Genomic DNA, 13,955 nt, shown 5'->3' with positions numbered 1-13,955 from the left:
TCAGTACATGTGATATATGAAATAGAAATTATTCACATAGAGCTCTGAAAATGCATTGAAATACGAAACGTTATGCCAAATTTTGTATCCGGTTTATTTCCGGAGTTTTGTTTAATTTTTAGGCCGGACGCATCAGGAACGTTTAATCTTTCGGAACAGGAAAACATGCATATTTTTTTTGCTAAAATTTTATTATTTTTTTTATTTTTCAAAAAAAAAACGAAAATACCTAAAAACGTAATGAACATATTGCTTTGCTTGAGTTAACTTCAACTGATTCCGGACGAGTTCCTGCAATTCTCATGTAAAACGTCCAGATTTGTCTGAGGCAAGAAAATCGTTGAACTATAAGTTAAACAATTTTGAAAATTTGAGAATTTTAGATTCCCATAGCACGTCAGAGCTTGATACCCTTTAGGGCAATGCAGAATCCCGGATTATTTCCTGCTAAATAGAGGAACTTCAGTTGTACACATAATGCATTCCATATACGGATTTAGGGGAAAGCGCGCTACCTTTAGACGATTTAAGTTTCGGACAATTCAATTTTTTCTCTATGTTTTTTATGGATTTCATCCACAGCTTTTTCTGAAAATTTGAAGCATTGGACTGGCTATTAAAGGGGGGTGACATTAGCTCTGAAAAGTGCGACCGATATTAGTGTAAATTTTTCCCTGTTTTCGTACACATTTCACGAGATATCTCCAAAACTACGTAGGTTGCCAATTTAAGGTTTTCGGCTGCATATTCTATATTAAATTGGCTTTTATTTTGTATTACTATTATTTGCTAATTCATTCTACACTGACAGAAAACAGCTAATAAACCCAAAAGATTTTTCGCGCGCTAGAAACATATGGGAAACGTAGGAAATGTCATGACCCTGGGCTATTAGAATATAATATTATAATGGACCAAATTAATTTATAACACATTGAAAAAATAATTTGTGCCAAGCATAAGTCGTCCGAAGGTAGCGCGCTTTCCCCTATACCCCTTAAATAAACTTTAAATTTAAATCAAACTTTGAAGTTTAAAATGAAAAATAAATGAAGAAACGAAATTATTTATTCATTTCGATGTACAAGACTTTTATTGCCATTTTGTACATCATTCAGTTTACAAAGTTATTATTCAGTTTATAGTGTTTCGTGAAAAATGTCCATTCAGGCGCTTCGATCATTTAAACCGGGCGGGACTCAAACTAACAACGGTGATAGCCTGGCCAAGGGTCACACAGCCTAAAAGCCGAACGATTTTACCAATTGCCCCACAGACCTCTGAAACGAAATAAAATTTAACGTTAATTAAATAAATATAGTGTGGTACTGTAATGTTGAAATGAGAAATTCAAATTGAAATGAGAAATCCTAATCCAAAATACTTCTCATCCATTAAGGGGGGAGTCTGAATTAGGATACTAATGGAAGGAACTAAAGGACTAAAGGAACTAAGGAACTAAAGGAAATGAATAAAATTTTCATAAAAATTTATGAATAGTTTCATAAATTTTTTTTTTGTATGATTAAATATATTTAAAGTCAGTGGCAGCCAAAATCCTGAAAGGCACGAAATTATGAGGAGGAAAATGTTTAGAATAATTTCCCAAGACACAGAAGATTTCCCTTTGCCTCCAGCAAGCGCGGGTGCAATCGTGGGAGTAGCTATGACACTTTTAAGAATTCGGGATTTTGGCTTTCGGGATTTTGACCGGGACCCATTTAAATAATTTAGGCAGACTAATTTTGTAGTGACTAATTCACTGATACACCTTGTCTTAGTAGTCCTAATTGGCGAGAAATCTGTAGCTCGTAATGTCCTAGACACACTTAGGACTTAACCCAAGAGACGGCTTAACGTTATTATAATCAAAATAATGATTTTGATTTGACTAGATTCCCATCAGTTTCCCACTAACTAAGCTGTTTCTCGGCTTAAGCCGAGAGTCGGATTACTCAGAAACGGATAGAAATGTAATGTGATCTTTATTTTGATTATAATTAATTACGTTAATCCATCTCTCGGCTTAAGTTGTAAGTGTGTCTATGGCATAGCTCTTGTCTGATAAAAAAATATCTAAAAAATCAATTTTTATAAGTGTATAGGGTAAGTGTGCCAAATTCCGGCCAGCTTGCAATTTCGACCACCCTTTTTGTTCCTCGAATTTCCATGAACTTTTAGATTTTACGTACTCTAGAGATTATACAATGCAAAAGAATAACAAAAAATGTAGCTTCGACAAACGAGATGACGTGAAAAATATATTGGAAGAATTGCCGAAGGGCAAGGAACTATGAGAATGAAGGTGGCCGAAATAGGGCACCAAAGCCATGCCTACATTTTTATTCATTTTAAAATGTATTAAAAATGATTTTAGAGTAAATAAAGACGATAAACTGTCTACAAGGTTCTAAGCAACACTCTTTAGGAAGAAAGAATAAAAAAAAATCAATTTGTATTTAAAATATTACATTTCAAAGTTGAGACTTTGACGCTTGCATGCAACTATGCCGAAATTTGGCACACTTACCCTAGTAAAATAAAGATATACCGAAGAAAATCGTTAAATTAGAACTTTATCCATACCATTTTTGAATACAAAAAAAAAACTTTATTGTAAAAAGCGGTAGCAAAGCGTCACAGTCTTTGCAAAGTGCTCGAATTCGTGATTTAGATGCTATATTTCAAAAATACTTTTGAGCCGTTTACCGTTTACCTGTTCTCAACCCATTTGAACCAATTCATAAATCACTAAAAACTTTGCCCAAATTAGTTTTAAGAGTGATTAAATTGACTTTTGAAAATTGATCAATAGGGGAATTCTGTAACCGAATGACATTGTCATGACAAATTCAGATTTTTTTATAAAGTAAATTCGGGAACACTATTCGAGAATATGATTCGTATTAATTACCGTAAGCTTCACAGAGCTCCTTTCAATATAGATTTGATGCGAACTAGCCTTTAATTTATTATCCTGTTCTAAAATTTACCAAAAAAATTTCTCACATGACATTATCATATCGTAACAGAATTCTCCTACAGGTATCGGTTCGTGACCGTTCCATTCCCTGCTCACAATCAATTTGAACTGATTTATAAATCATTCGAAACATTGCCCAAAATACCTTAGGTGTAAATATAATTGAATATCGGATAAAAAATAGATTTCGGTTATAAACTAGTTCATTAAAGGTTCATAACCGACTAAAATTAGCTTTAGCTCGTCAAGAATTCGAAGACCTTTCCAACGAACCCAAAGTGCGCTTTCTAAAAACTTTCGATTTTGAAAAACCTTTATTAGGAATGGTACAACAGTATTTTCGTATAAGGACGAAATGTCCATCCTAAAACGTATCCAAATCTGAAAAAAAAATTCACTATGTAGACGTTTTTCCAGCCAACATAGTAAAATAAGGTCGTTCGGTTGTTCTCTACAACCTCACTGTGGTAATGCCCGTTATACTCGAACCATAACGGTTCCCTCCGGCTAGCCGCTGAGTGTGTGAATGTGACAAGAGGTGACATGAGTGATGTAGCTACTTCATCACGAGAGGTTCGCCAGTGCACTGGGTGTGTGCGAGGACCTGGCATCGAAAGCTACCACTAGTGCTCGTGCTCGGTCGGAAGAGCCTTCTTAAAAGGGAAATTTTCGCGGTTCTGGTAGTCCGGGAGTCAGTGGGGCGCTCCAACTATGTTTCTGAGGAAACCCATAAAACATTGTTTTGGGAAAGGGGGAGTAATGTGCTAGACACACTTACGACTAAAGTCCAGAGACGACTAAGCTCGTTCATAGCCAAGTCAGTTCCTGACACACTACAAACGAGGCTTAATATTTTCTGGAACTCACAAAACATAACTTTCGTGGGTTTTTATGCAGATATTTCTACTGAAACGTACTAGTACTCCTTTGAAAATGAAACTACTTGTGAATTTACTTGAGAATTCACTATAACAAAAAGAATCATTCGCTAGAATCGCCTAAATTGGCATAAGTCGCGAGTTGGCTTCCACCTCACAAGTAATTGCAATTAACCATAATTTGCACGTGTACTGAGACATGAATTTACAAATAGTTTCATTTTCAGAGGAGTATTAGTGCATTTCAGTAGAAATACCTGCATAAAAACCCATGAAAGTTATGTTTTGTGGATACCAGTGAATGCTAATCCTCGTTCGTAGTGTGTCAGGAACTGACTTGGCTATAAACTAGCTTACTCGTCCCTCGACTTTAGTCGTAAGTGTGTCTAGGGCTTAATGGAGGCAATGTTAATGGTTCCAGAGTCGACTTAAGGGGGCGTCCTGCGAAGGTACAAAATTTCTATCTCTAACCGTTTGGCCTCTAATGGTGTCTACACACTAGAAGCAATTTTCGTCAAAAATTGCCTTTTTTAAAAAATTCTGACGTTTCTGCCTACAAGGATAGAGGAAATTTTCTTTAAAAAGGCATTTTTTAAAGAAATTTCTTATAGTGTGTAGAGGCCATAACGGCCGATTGGCTGTAACGGCCGGATGGACAGACACAGAGACGGACAGACGGACAAACAGCGTGGCATCATTTCTCATAAATCGTCTGAAACGCGAAGATATGTTAATAAAAGTGATCTCCGGGAGGTGAAAAGTGGAAATTTTGGGAGTAAAAATATCAAGGGACTACATACACTGCACTCTCTGTGGAGTTAAAGCAGTAAATAAGTTAGTAAATTAGATATAAAATATTCATAAACATGAACCATCTTTAGAAATATATTTGCTGTCGAAATGCGAAATGTTATGCACAGTATTGTTACCATCAAACTTCAAGAAACTATTTCAATAAATATGAAAATATATGTGCAATTTTGAAAACCAGAAACTTTCGCTGTAACTTTAAATTTTCATAACTTGATATATTGATTTTAGCTCACATGAGGTTTGGATTTTTGTTGCTTTATTTTTAAGAAATTTCTAATGCTCCCTTCTTTGAGAAATTCATCAGAGCGTAGTGAAGGATAGTGTCTTATTATCCATTTGAGTAATTTTACCTCAAATTTTCTGTGGAATATTTTATAGAATAACCTGTTAAAGAATTTATTATGTTACCGTATGACTTTCAATTCTAGAGACTCTTATTTTTTTATTGAAGCAGTTATGAGGAAGCATCAACTTGAATTGTAATCTCAGAAAATATTACCAGATGTGTAAAATCATAATTCCCAATAAAATATTTTTCATGGCTGGAAGGGCTGGAAGATTGAGTTGACTGCCTCAAAACTAGTCTGTGATAGTGATCCATGTGAGTTCGTGACGTGACTCGTGGAGTTTGAATGAATCTATTTTAAATTTTATGAAAGATCTTAACACTCAGAAAAGTCTTCAAATGAATGAATGTTGATAGAATTGCATAGTGAGGTTTGAAATTGCACTTAAGTGCTACTTTAAGTGTTAAATAAAGGCTAATTTTCTTTGAAATGAGTGTTGATATAAACCTCGAACGTAAGGGCCCAAATAGACTCGGGTTTTTCCTACAGAATGTTTAGCCTTTAAAATTTGACAGTAAAGGCAAGGGCCTCTCGACATTTAATTTTTCCATACGTTTTTGCATAGAGACACTGAAGAGTATTGGCAAGTTTTTTTCTAAAGAGAATTGACTTATCAGTCTGATATATTTCCAAATTGTCCATTAAAACCTATCTAAAAATACATATTTCATAATGTTCGCCAAAATTATACAAGAACTACGGACAATTTTTTTTTAAGTCGCGGTGCAATGGCTGCAAAATTTTTACAAGGAAAAGTGAAAAATAGCTTCACTTTTTATTAGGCTTGATGGGTCCCTGGTAAAGGATTGGGTAAAGGAAATTTAAGGTACTTTACAGATTACTAAGTGCTAGAATTAAAGAAAAGCTTACAAATAGAATGGGGCAAAATCACCTGTAGATAATACGGAACTTAAAGTTAGTTTGTCCGACATTCCGAGCTGTCCGAAATTCCCACTTTTAACTTAATCAAGCTAACTTATAAGACAGTCACAGACTACCATTAAGACTCTTTCGCAACTTTATTCTAAAAACCATTATGAAGTCATTCTACCATTTTGCAGTTTTATTAAAATAGCAAAAATTTTTCGTCCAAAGAACTAAAGTGAAACTTCTATAAATGTACATGTATACCTGTCCTATGGTCAAGCAAAGTACTTTCTTAAGACATGGTTTTACTAGCATCACTTAGATTCTCAATTTGTGGTCGATTGTTTTCAGAGACTATCCAAACATGACCACAGTGTTTGCCAACGTACGTACTTGGTTGGTGACTCCTCTTTATCATCGTATATCATTTCGTATCTGGGGGATATGTTCACAAACTTGACCCTACTCCAAACCCATTTACCACCTCATAAATGGAAATAAAGGGATGGATCGGGCCAAGAAAATGTGATAGGTAATCTGGAATAGTCACGAGCCTCTTCCCCAAGTATAGGACACATGGGAAAACAATCCTTTTTTGTCCTGCCAGTTCCACCCCCAAAAAACTTCATCCACACTTTTTTTTTCATCCTCTCTTGTCTATAACATTTCCTTTTAATGTTTTTCTTTCCTATCGCACCCTCGACAGCTCCAATGTGTATCTATAAATTATCAATGTTTGAATCATTGATTTTTCTCTTGTTTTGATTACTCGTGTGACTCGTGTGTTTCACATAAAAAGGAATATAAATACATATTTTGGCAAACTTTTCCAGAAGTCCTTCAATTTAGAGTACCTATATTTTATAAAGATTGCAGAATATATATATTTTCCAGGTATTTTGGATGTTCAATAAACTTTCTCAGATAAAAATAGTGCTGCACAATAGCTAACTTTATATACCTAAAATTTAATTTTGGTTATTTGATTTTAATGGCTTTTACAATGTCGCATTTAGTGACAAACCGCACAATAAAATTGTAATGCATTGGTCGTAATTTAATCGTATACACTAATTTTTGTGGAGAGTATTATTGTGCTCAATGATTCATTGTTTGCTCTATGAACAATTCATAATCATAACAAATTAATTGAGCCATTATTATGAGTTCGTTAAATACTATTATAGTATATGAAATCTGACCATTATTTTCACACTATTAAAGACACTGATGAGCATGTTTTATCTTGTGAAAACTATGATTCTTTCATTAGGAATTCGGCAAATTGCTCGTGCTAGTCGTGCTATATTCCATAGAAAAATTAAAAGGGCAAATCATTATTCTGAACATTTTTTTTAAAAGAATTTTACTGTTCTCAAGTGCTTCTACTTTATCGACTTTTCTTTGTGTTGGTTTCTGTCTCGACTGTTTTCTCCAGTCCTCGTCGTACTCCAAAATCACCAAAGAACCGTGCCAGGAACCAACACAAAGAAAAGTGGATTAATGCGTAAACACATCAGAACCTTGACTGCCCATTGACCTAGAACCTTTGGTTTCCAATCTTGCCTCACAACTGTGTGAGTGACAGCCATTACCTTCGACAATACTGCGAGATTGGGCTTTAACCCAAGTTGTTCTATATAACTCTTGACTTTGAGCAATGTGGCCACAGACAGATATAGTAATCAGCAATATAACCGTGGAAGACTAGGACCACGAATGCTGTACTTCTCTTCAAGCAGTGACAAGGCTGTTGCCCCCTTCCCTGATAATCTTTTTTCCACTAGATCGTCTCCTTGAACGGATATTATCATCATCGATTTCTGGATCTTGGAAGTGCCATGGTCATTAGTCCTTACCTTGACGAAAGAGTCCAGCAAATTATTACCAGAAAGTGTGTCGAGGCTGTTATCCCATATTGATGACCTAGGATAGGACGAGAGTCGAGGCCGTTGCCCGTGATGAGATCACGGATCTTATTGTAGCGTTGGATCCTTCTGCTTTTTGTCTCGATGCAGATACCGAAAATGTGGCCCAGAGTCACAAGAACCGCCCCGCATGCCGAGCAGGTCACATCAGAGTTCCCCGTGAATTTGACGGTGGAGGTCATCGTACTTTGTCTGGAAGACTTTTACTGAAAGTCATCGGTAGATCTCTGTCATCGTACTTTCTCCTGTAGGAATCCCTCTCGGGACTCTGTGGCTCATCTCTCCTCCTGTCTTGGTAGTCATCTCGGCTGCGATCTCCTCCCCCACCACTCTCGTACCTCTCTCCGCCGGCATTGCTGTTGTTACCCGTAAAACTTACCGGCTGGAGAGTCATTCCGTAATCTTGTGCATATTCATTGAGTTTCGTCTCGATTTGCTTCTGAATCGGCACAGGAATCCGCGGGAAGAGGGTGCAGAACCAATCGAGCTTTGTCAACCACTGCACCAGTATCTGTCCAATGGTAATCACCTGGAAAATAGAGCCGTATGGAAGCGGGAGGGGTGCAGCAGCTCAGGGCGAAAGAGCCACTGATTTCCCCCTGGATTTCCCGCGAATGCGGGAACGGCTTTTTCCTGGTCGCGATTTGCAGCCCAGGTACTTAGCACCTCTCTACGCCCATGGGATTTAAAGTCCCTCTACAGCCCGTGGGGACTCTATGGGCCACGTGAGGTGGTAAGCCGAAGCTAAACCCTTCATTTTGTTTGGAGATCCCCGATCTCCCCCAGTCTAGGTCCAGACTGAGTCTCCAGATATGGAGAATTTGAGGCCGAGCTTGAGGACTCTTGCCGGGACCAGTACCTCAAGCTTTGGGAATCCGAGACCTCCATCTTTGTTCCCGTGGTACAGCGGACTGCGGGAGATAGAGAATTTCTTTGATACTAACTCTCACTCTTTTGTCCAGCTGTCTTAATTGGGTCATTGGGAGGGCGATGACCGTTAGTTGATACAGGTGGTGAGGGGCCATGTACCTGCAGATGAGCTGGAGTTTTTTCCTGATCACCGTCTAGTGCTAAGCTCACTTCTTCTAACACCGTGAAAGTACCTCGGAGACGGAGTTTTTATTTTGTGGATGCCAGTACTTAGTCAATGTAGACCATCTCCGAGTTTGTCATTGAGCTCAGTCAACGGATCCATTTGGCCGAAGCCGTCCCGCACCAGTCACAGAGAGTGACACGAGGCATTTTCCCCTATTCTTAACAAGTCTGGCTGAACGAGAAGAGAGATGAGGGTTATGTCCTCTGACTGGTGGAAGAGCTACCACCTTTAATCTTAGAAATTTCGAAGCCATTGCCCCCTTCTCTGGTCTACAGGGTAATACGCTTTTCATGTGACCATAAGGGCCTTGAGAGACCTGAGGATTAGCCGTGAGACGACTTAGTGTTATTATATTAGAAATAATGGTCAAACTACATTTCCATCATTTGCCACTAAGTCGTCTCTCGGCTTAAGTCGTAAGTGTGTCTAGGGCATAAGATGCCCCAGTTGGGTTATAGTTATAGGGTTTAATTTGCACGGTATGCACGTTGTTCTACCGTGCCTGACGCCGCCCACATAATCCTAACGATCCCTTGAACGATCCTAACTTTCTGGCCGAAGAACGGTCACGGAACGCGATAGAATGTCCGACGAATGGCGAGCCTTACCGTGCTTGCTCCTATACTCCAATAAGCCATACGGGAGACCGGTGCAGAATTAGCCATGCATGGTATTACACTGTGGGATGTTGTACCTTGTCTTAGAAGGAATATTAAAGAAACCACTATTTATTCCAAATTAACACATCCCTTCCTATTCACAGAAGTATTTGTCAACACGATAAAAACATTTTATTACAAATTATAGGCAATGAAAAATTTCATTTACTAGCTAATCTGTCCAGGTCTCCCCTACTTCAAGATTAACTGTACCGTCCCGTTGAGCCGGTTCTACCCTAAAAGGGGAATTATCGACTGCCAGAATTGTTTCTTAAGCCAAAGTTCTAGGTCAGTAAATCGTTAAGTTTGAAGTTAACCCTATGTCTTCTGATTGTCGCTGGCCTAAGATCTAGTCTCTTTCTCCCACTCAAAAAATATCAAAAATTAAGACTGCTCCACAATCCTCTAATTTACAAATTAGGGTAAAATGGGGTAATTTGGAACCATTTACAATTTGGGACATTTGAGATTTTCTCACTGTTTTAGAGATTCAAAAGGATGAACAGCTGTTTCTGTTCTTCTTAATCGTCTTTTTGTTTTATTACGCGGTCGTTGTTTTCTCTTTACTCATCTGAAACAGTGAGAAAATCTCAAATGTTCCAAATTATAAATGGTTCCAAATTACCTAATTTTACCCTAGTCAAGAATAAAACCACTTTCAAAAATCCAACTTTATGAAAACCAGCGAGTAAATCTCAATGTTTAAATTAAAAATAAAGTTTAAAACGAAGCATTACAATAGCAGTGATTGTGAAAGAGTCAGAGCTGAATCAAAATTTTCAGAGCTTTTGACAAAATATATTTTACGAGTTTTTCTCAACTACATTGAAGTGAATAAAAATAGTTTCATCTCTCGGTTTTTTTTGTCAACTATAACATAAATTCTCGATATGATAACCTATTTCCAGCAATTTAACTTTCTTTCAGAGCAATTTTCCTCTTCCAATTCTCGGTATGGTGTGTTTTTCTCACCAAATAGTGAAGATTTTCCACCCACACCGTATCGAACTTTCTCTTGGGGCTTCCGAGAAAGAAAAAATGGTTCAGTACTATTGAACTCGAGATTTATGCCTGATTACAGCTTTCCAAGGGCACAGAACAATGGGTCAAGAACAGTGGTGCTCATATACAAGAAAAGTGAATTACTCTAGTGAGGCACGTGGGAATGATCAGGGGTTCAGGTGAATGATCCTGCAGAAAGAGTGTGGACTAAATGGAGATTACAATGGACTTGGGATGAGGGGATAATTTTTCTCCAGTTAATTGTTATTGTTGGGAGGAGCTCTCGTCAATGGCTGTCCATTCTTGGTCAGTTGAACACTGTCAGTAATTGATGGTGATCCCATTTGGTAAGGAAATCGCTCCAAGCGACTCAATGCCGCCTCTTCCCATAATGAAAACGTCACATAATATTTATATGGCACCAGAAAGACGACTCTCAAGAAATTTCCGTATAAATGAATTTCCCTACAACTATGTCATTATAATAAATTTCGGTTAGTGTTGCATTACAATCCTTGTGTCTTTGTATCGAGTGTTGTGTCGACAAACATTGATTTTTGAGCTAAAAATTTTAAAAAGAATTTCTTAACCGTTCGAAGGTAATATATGTCCTTATTTAAAATGTAGGGGAAGGGTTTCAGGTTTCGAACACTTCATATGTATCCCATATTTCTTTAATGAATCTGACCTAGTGGCATTATATTTGACTAGCTAGTTTGAAATCACACATTTCCAGAAAAAGTAAGGTCAGATACTGTGTAAGAAATATGGGATAGATCTGAATTTTTCGAAGCCGGAGTATTTACGAAGCCTAAAAGCCTTTTCCTATGCGAAAAAAGATATGATTAAGTGATTTTGAACTTTTTGTTCAATATCAATTGTATTTATGTACTGATAATCGTCAATCAGACCAAGAGATCAAGTCACACAATCTCTCCGGATTGGAAATAGGAAGAAGTCTTTGCTTCCACCCAGGATTGACCTGGGGATATCTTATAAACTGTACGAGTGCTCTACCAACTCAGCAATAGAGGCCAGAATTTCTCTTTGTCTTTCCATAGGTAGGTTGTAGGTACTAAGCCAGCAACAGTGACGAGGCATAGGTTCAATTTCGAAATACTTCCATTTGTTCATTAGCCATTATAGTGACAAACATTCGATACACCTCGTTTTCTTTTAATAAAAGGCAACCGGGCCATAAGTAACCGGAAAGTCCGGCCACCCTTATGTGACCGCAGAATATATCATTCAAATCTCGATTAGGGGCTCGTGCAGCGGGGAATTGTGTTATTCTCATCCTCGGGAGAGAGGGCCATCTTCTCGGGCGGTATTTACTTTCCTATCGGCCACAAAGTCGTCCTAGTCCCCGGAGAGTGGCCTTCAAAGTTGAAGCCAATTTCTTACTTTCACATACAAATGCGTATGGGAATTTTTCTGCACTCGTGATCATTATGCTAAATATTTAAAAAGTGAGAAGTTTTTCCGTATTATAAGATACCTTTCCGTATGGAGGGATAAATATACTAAATTTTTGTTTAAATAATTTTTTTCCTCGGAGCACTGTGAGCTGAGTCCGAGATCAATTTATGAATTGGCTTCAAATAGCTCCATATCCATATAAAAAGGCCAACTTGCCAGGCGCCTGAAGTCGTCTTTTGTGGGGCTTAGGACATCAGGGCTCTCCTTTCATCAGCATTTGCAAAACATCAGATGATGCAAAGTCCGTTAAAATTATTATGAGGAGGCGACGTCCAGAGCAAAGAAGGACGTGCTCTTAGTGGTCTAGCACAGAATGGGACATCTTACAGCCACATGGTAGTATTATGTCTCTGTTGAGTCAGACCGTCAGACCGGTAGCAGTCCTCGACGATAAATTCAATGAATCTCCTGCAGACCGTTTAAAATGGACTCAATGAAGAGGGCCTACAACGAGTTCATTAGAAGGCGGACCTTGTTGTAACGCTACACATTGATCCGGAAATCGATCTGGTGATTATAGTGTTTTTCCAAAAGAGGAGAACACTGAGAACAATTTGGTGCGTCAGGTACGAATCCGCGGTATTATATGCTACAGGATTAGTTTTCCGAGGGGCGAGATTCGACTCACAAAGTTCCAGCGCTATCCAAGAGCTATTCTGATTCCAATAACGGAGGCTCAGAGTATACACGGCTTTGAAGAAGCGAGATTGACGAAGCTGCTTAGATATCAATTGACACCATAATCTTTCCATTTTGGAAAGACAGAGAAAGCAAAACTGGGAGCGATTCGGAGCGTCAGGTAGTGCTGCTCTTCAGAATGCTCTATATCCAGAGATTGACTTTGGAAGTATTCCTGAAAAATATAGGCTTGTCCCAATGGAGCTTGAGAAGTCGAACTTGGATACCAACGGTACGGTAGCCGCTTAATGAGTAGCCTGTTCAAACTGAGCTCAATAACATATCGGTTGCTCGCATGAATTTTACTCTTAAGTGCAAATGGTTTATTTTCTTGCCATTTCTTTCCAATTTCGCCAGGAAATTCTAGGCAGCATCTTCGTGGAGGTTCTGTGAGAATTTGGCCTCACAATAAAATAAAGGTCGAGACCTTTATAATGATGGGTTGTACTCTGCCATCTATGTTTCAAGCTGAGTTATAATCGGAATAAACGTGGTTGGTCAAGCGATTCCTATGAAATTTTAGTATATTGTATCTGAGATTGAGACCTTTCTAATGCTAAATCGCATCCGTTCCCAATTTATTTCAATGCATGCCGACCCTTACTGCATCGAAATTGATCGGACTCCTGTAATGACTGATTTCAATAAACTGTTTTTCTTTTGTCGACCTTTTATTTTAGATATATGTAATAGACAATGACCAATGATAATCCCAAATAAGCTTATGGTAGCTCAAATTCTCTACAGACATCTTAAGAGTGCAAGCCCCGTGAGTTGAATGCGTTTTTGGTTCACATATAAAAGGGATCAGGTACCATAAACTTGTCTAGGTTTATCACTGGTTTATTATTCCAACGTATTGTATTTCTTTTTGCAATATTTAATGATATCTTATTAAGCCCAAACTGTATTTAATTTTAACTCAACACCTTAATGATGAAACTGACAATGGATATAATAAAATATATTTTAAATATTTTTAAAAAAATATTTTTTAATAGAAGTACTGCAAGAGCGTTTTGCTTTCATTCATCCATTCATTTAGGACTTTTAAAACTATAGTTACTAATGAAGCTTTTGAGTTTAATTTTTAACCTTGTTACCGAAGCTTACCGAAGAGACATTTTTTGCAATGTTTTTGCGTTTTGCATATAGTTAAAGCAAAACACGGATTCACATTATAAGGTACATTGTATTATAACAAGGTAATAGTCTAGGAAGAAGA

The 13,955-nt window shown here is 37.7% G+C and overlaps 1 protein-coding gene across 12 annotated transcripts in view; it reads left to right on the top strand.

Moving 5' to 3' along the window:
* Positions 1 to 13,955, top strand: part of LOC129804882 (potassium voltage-gated channel subfamily KQT member 4) — a 343,722-nt gene that overhangs the window by 89,487 nt on the left and 240,280 nt on the right. The gene's annotated exons all lie outside the window — the stretch shown is intronic.

This window comes from Phlebotomus papatasi, chromosome 2 (assembly GCF_024763615.1).
Source record: "Phlebotomus papatasi isolate M1 chromosome 2, Ppap_2.1, whole genome shotgun sequence".
Lineage (NCBI taxonomy): Eukaryota > Metazoa > Arthropoda > Insecta > Diptera > Psychodidae > Phlebotomus > Phlebotomus papatasi.
Note: the sequence above shows the minus strand (reverse complement) of the source record. Positions and strands in the feature narration are given on the sequence as shown.